This window comes from Toxorhynchites rutilus, chromosome 1, assembly GCF_029784135.1.
Source record: "Toxorhynchites rutilus septentrionalis strain SRP chromosome 1, ASM2978413v1, whole genome shotgun sequence".
Taxonomy (NCBI): Eukaryota; Metazoa; Arthropoda; class Insecta; order Diptera; family Culicidae; genus Toxorhynchites; species Toxorhynchites rutilus.
This window is the reverse complement of record NC_073744.1, coordinates 205,901,419-205,907,470: the sequence shown is the minus strand read 5'-3', so window position 1 is coordinate 205,907,470 and position 6,052 is coordinate 205,901,419.

Genomic DNA, 6,052 nt, shown 5'->3' with positions numbered 1-6,052 from the left:
GCGAGAAACAGAAAACGGTGACCAGGTACTTCCACTTTTGTCTTTACTGTTGGTGTCGTTGAGATGCGTTGTAATCACAAAACGGATATACTTGAACTTTTTTCCAATTGAAATTTCGATTTTTCACATGACATATCAATCGACAACACGTTGTGTACGAACGTCACTATTAATCTATTGAGCCTTATTTAAAAAGGTAGTTTGTTGTTGAATTTTTTTTTCAATGAATCAACGCTTAGTAAGTGAGCACGGCTTGAAAATTGATTTTTTTTATTTCTTGATTTTTTTCTTAACAGAGCTACAAAGCTCTAATTAAAACAAAATCGCTACTTAGAGCGATTCTGTTGCTCTTCCATTCGTAAGAGGAGGGAATTTGGTAGTGGATACAGTTGAAAAACATTCAAATTAGTTGAATTAAGGAACATTTTCACACTATTATTGATTTTCTCCCAAAAATGCCTAATGAAAATGTTGTTTTCATCAACCAAATTAAAGTTCTCGAACTAGGCTGTGATTCATTCTTTGACTTCCATCTCATTTTAAGTGGAATTTTCAAAAAACCACGATTTTTACTTCATTTTGTCTCCACAGTATACTTGATCACCACGTGAAACGTTGCTGACTTGACATCTGACATCTCTAGGTCCTTTCGGGTCACGTCAGGCGTCCCTCAAGGAAGTCACCTTGGCGAAAACCTTCAGTAGCCTATTAAAAGTATAAGATTAGAAGTATAACGTTACAGCGAGTCGACTGCATTAAGCATCGAGGAGTTATGTTATGTTATATTTTCGAGGTTTAAGTTTCGCGAGCATGTCACATACAAACCGTTCTGAATCATATTTCGGACAGCTTCATATTTCGGACACTCTGTAATAATAATTTTAAATGCTTAATGCCCTGATGATATAACAATTGATTCTTTAGAGTAACTCATTCGTTATATCATCAGGACATTAAGCATTTCAAGTTAGTTTGTGCTTACATTTCACCCAAATCAGTCGAGTAGATCCTGAGATATTGATACCACCAGCTGAAAAAACATGGTTTCAAGCAGAGATCGAAATTCTCGCTCGGCTGCGAGATAAGTATTCAGTCTAGGATCGGGCGATCTTTAGAAGAAGATCGATTTTCGAAACGGTGCAGAGATCGATGCACTGATTGAATCGGTACCAAAGAATCGATTTTTGCTGATTCGATCTTTTAAAAATCGAATGCCTTTTTCTAATTTATTTACTTGTTTTATATAAGTATTGTCTTTTATTTAAACATGAAATAAACATTTCACATTTCTGTTCAAACATCAAAGGCATTTCAGTTTGATTCTCAGGATGAAGGTCACAAAGCAATGTAAGCTAGAGGGAGATAGCGACTAAACGCCCGACTGGACTGTTTAGTCCTTTTGGCGGAGAAACTGCGTGAAGAAGCCAAAAGTCATTACTAACTGAATACGGATATAGTCAGTCAGATAGTCAGCTGACTATCCTCAGTTGACTATGACTATGCAGAGCCCTGCGTAGGACTACTCAATCTTTTTTTTTAATTTGTAGGTTTATCATTTCGGACATTATGTGCGCTAGCGACAGCTTACTTACTATGCAAGAGTGGAGTTTACTTCGCAAATATTATTTTTTCACTATCCCCCTTCGTTGTTCCTATTCTAGCGGCTGCATAAATTGACAGCTTTATTCGGGAAAGTACACAAATGGACAGAACAAATGTATGGGAAAATGGGAATGCTTCCAATTTTCATCAATTAAAACCATATACAGACTATGAGATTGTAATGTATAGCATATCCAACAAATCTTAGAAAATTTCCGATTCGATTGGTATGCCAAACGTTAAAATCCATTCGCAGCAAAAAGCATTTATTAACGTGAACTTTATTTCATAAAACGTGACCTCTTTTCTGATTTGACACCCTTAATGTAAGACGTAGTCCTACGATATGAGAAAATCTCTATCTCTGAAGTTCAACGAGAATGCTTTTGAATCTCTCTTTTAGTACTGAAAATATGGAACGAAAAATCAAAGCTTACTTTACCAACGTTAGCCTGTTTAAACAGCATCTCAACGACCTGCATTTGGAGAGCGTCTGAATTGTACAAATATTAACTCATCTCATGTTCACTTCACGATGAAATCCATTGTGACCGCACGTTTTCATCCAATATTTTCAGCAGTACATAAGAAGTGAAAAACCATTATAACTAAGTCACTGAAAACGAAACCATCTTTGGTTTCGAAGAAATAAGAATTCGTACGTACAGCAACACTATATACCTTGAGGTGATCTCATACTTTTGGCTGTAACTTTCCAACAAAATTAAATATCGAAAAATCTGTTCTAGGACAACTGATGACATAAGCTTCTCAAAAATGAAAAAAAAAACGATTCATTCGATCTTCCAGACCGGGGTCTCCCCTTAGTTACAGGGAATTATAACTGAAAAATTTGTACAACATATTATAAAATGAAGTTGGAATGTATTCTCTAAGAGTAAAAAAGAGAACATAAACGTGAAACTATATCCTTTTCGGTCTGGGGCGTGTATATGGTAAAGTAATGCGTGCTTGTTGGCATTGTATCTCTTGGTTTGGCCGCTCATTTTGTTCATATATTGCTATGGCGTATATATTATACAAATGCTGCACCAGTATGGGAGAGTAGCACATTTTCTGTTATTTTTAAGCTCATTTAATGTAATAAATCAGGATGCCAAAACATGTGCTTTAAAATAATTTTGGGTACATAAACAACGTAGATGCATGTTCCAGATTCATGCAGTGTTTGAATATCTGCTCCCCAGCGTCTAAAATCTGCTGCTAGGTGATCCTGCCGAGACGTACGCCTCTCTATATTGCACCCATCAGCGGATCGCTAGTGCTTCGGTCACCCGCGCGCGCGTTCCACCACCGACGAGCTGCGAAAAAGAGGTGTGTTTGTGCACGACTGATCGGTGGTGTGAGTGGCGGCGAGATCCTCCCTGGGTGAGAAGAGCGAGTGGTTCCCATTCCCGTGCAACATGGTTTGAAAATGCAAATATCTGCGGCGTGCCGATTTTTGGTTGTGTTTCGCTCTTTCGCATCGCGAGTTATCGCCAATATGTGGGAGTTGAGTTGAGCTCTCGAGAGCAGCACTGGGGCTGCTCCAACGGATGACGATGGCCGTTGTGGTGGTTGTGTGTATAGGTGCGTTAAGTTGCCACAATTCCAAGTGGCTTGAAACGCGCTAATTTTTGCGCATTAGAGGCACTACGTTGCAAAACGCGGCAATACCCGTTCACAGCTGTTGATGGAAGAAGTGCCAAACAGAGTTTGCAAGAACGAATGGCCGTTTATTGCGTGATTGCACTGACGAACGTCATCCGCCCCTATGGGGATCGACACTTTGGTGGTGGTGTGATTCATCTTTCGCTAATGAAAATGCACTCACAGCAAGTACTAGTAAAACACATGTACTAGTGAATTGGTTGATGAGCGAAGAATTGAATTTTGCTCCGCGAGCACTCAGTGTTTTGTGTGCATTGCCAATACGAATGATTGCTTGTGGTGATTGAAATATTTGGAATTGTTTCGCTTTTTTGTGTGATTTACTTACTACGCGGACCGCCCAGGGGCTTGCACTACGATGGTGCAGAGGTGTGTCTGGGGATACCACGGAGAGTATACAGAGGACAATTGTGCTCACTGCTGCTTGTTCTTTCTCGGATTACACGTATTCTTCGTGAAACTCGGAGCTGCATCATGCATCGGATTGTAGCGAAGGTGTGAAATCAGATGCATGCGTGGCGAGGTGCATGTTAATTAGTTGCTTATTCTTTCTCGTTCTTACTGCGAGCTTCGTCAGAGGAATTCTTGCGAGATGATTAATAGTTAACTATTTTGTTCGTCAATTGCTTTTAATTATTTAGGTACACTCATACACTCGCGCCAAGAAGACGATGTCTCGTCTATGCACAGCACATGCAATTTGACGGATGGGATTCGACATTCAACCTTAGTGATTTTCCTATCTGGTGTCTTTCCACAGCTATGGAATGTACTCTTGATGATTCCTCTCGCTGGAATCCCAGATATGAAACTCATAACTAACACTTTTACCGCGAATCAGATCTCGTTCATGGTTCTGTTCATGGTGGAATGCGTTTGAAATATCGAGAAATAAACATTTCAGCATCAAAAAATCGAATTCAATGTAGCAGTGAGGGTATGTGAGCATAATTGGCGATAACCAAGTGTAAACAATAAGCTCTTTACGATCGGGTTTCCCAAGAAATCATCTGAGAGTACCTGTCGCTTGCTCCACCTGTAGCTACCCGTAAATGTTGGAATTCCCAGGCCATATATTGCACCGTATCGCAGCCTCTATTGTCCTTCAAAATTTAAAAAAGAAACTAATAACTACGGCTGTTTATGAGCGTAATTAAGGAGTTTGCTTTAGGAAGATTACGGTTACAAAACTGACAAAAGTTGTGCGTGTGTATTGCAGAGAGGTGGGAAAGTGTGTATTGAACTGCTAATTTGCATAATTGCTTCCCATGTAGTGATACTAGGTTTCACACTTTCGGTGCAGAGCAAACTATGTCCACTCGTTTCGGTCGCTGACGCTGACAGGTAGAATGATGACACCTTTACAAGGTACCATTTGGGAGCTTAGTTTTCGGGATTCCCCAATCGGCTGCTTTACACCGTATTTGCACCTCGCTCGAGGACACCACAAAGTCGGCAATCCCTTTTTCTTACTGTATGTCTTGTCGCATTATATCTCGATTATATTTTCGGAGGGATTGAGATCAGCGGCTCGTCACCGAATTGTTAGTCACGATCCTGACTATATTTGCGCATGGTTTACCTGGGATATCTGATTGCTAACGCTCCTCAATACCGCATATACGCATATGAGTAGCTTATCGGCTGATTCTAGTGGCTTGGAAAAGATTGTCCACTCTCTATCAGAGTAAGATAAGTGGAATTGTGAAGAATTCAGGTTCAATGAAGTGTTACATACAGGCATCCTTCTTGAGTATTATTGATAGGTGCGGGAAGTGATTGATGTCGACGCCGATTGCATTCGAACAAGGCTGCTGATACCATAATTGTTTTCTCCCATCTATGTCTTTAGTTAACTTCGATACATGGGCACATAAATCATAATTTCTAAGCTTTTAACACCTGCAAAAAATGGGAATTCCAATTTCACCCTCAGGATAGATGTGAACAAAAAACGCCCCCGTTCGTGAAGGTGTGTATTACCTGTGTGATGTTTTGTAGGCACCTACAAGAATATACAATATAATTGCTAAAGCAAACAAACAAATATTCAGCCTGACTCTCGCTTTTTAAAGATCATACGGAGTTTTATTACCGCATAGCCATCGGTTTTTCTGGACGACCTAGTGACAACACTTGCCGGTAAATAAAGAAAAGAAACGATACATATTATCAGAGCGGATTACGCACCACGCTAGCGCTAATGCGTTGGCGCCAGTCGGTCAACAGTCGACGTGCGTTGCGCTCATTCACTGGAAGAGGGCAAAACAGAGACAATCGAGGTCACGAGTTATTCGCGAAAATAACAACAACGCCTTCCACTTATCTCTTTAGCTATAGCGGAAGGTGGACGAAACGTGATACCGCTTATCGTGGCGTCGATCGACAAGGCTAGCTACCGATAGTAACTTGCGTGGGACTGATAGCATCCCACAGCAATCCCCCTGGTGGCGACAGTTTTTGCTCCTCCTGACTCTCTATTTTTTTTGCTCAGTTTCATGAGATTTCTGTCAACATTGTCAAGATTAATAAAAGTTTGAAATGAACAAGGGATAGGATCTAAGAACTGTCTAGAAAAATAAAAGCCGAAATGGCATTGCTAATTGCAAATGCACTAATGTTCCGCCAAAATATATAAAAAATTGAGTCATGGAATATGTCGCCGGTTCGAGTTGCCTAAGAATACCATCCGCCGAATGTTATTAAAATATGTGAAACGTTTGAACATTCGTGGTGGTTTTCGTGACGAGAGGTTTGGGTTCGATACCCGTACTTGTCG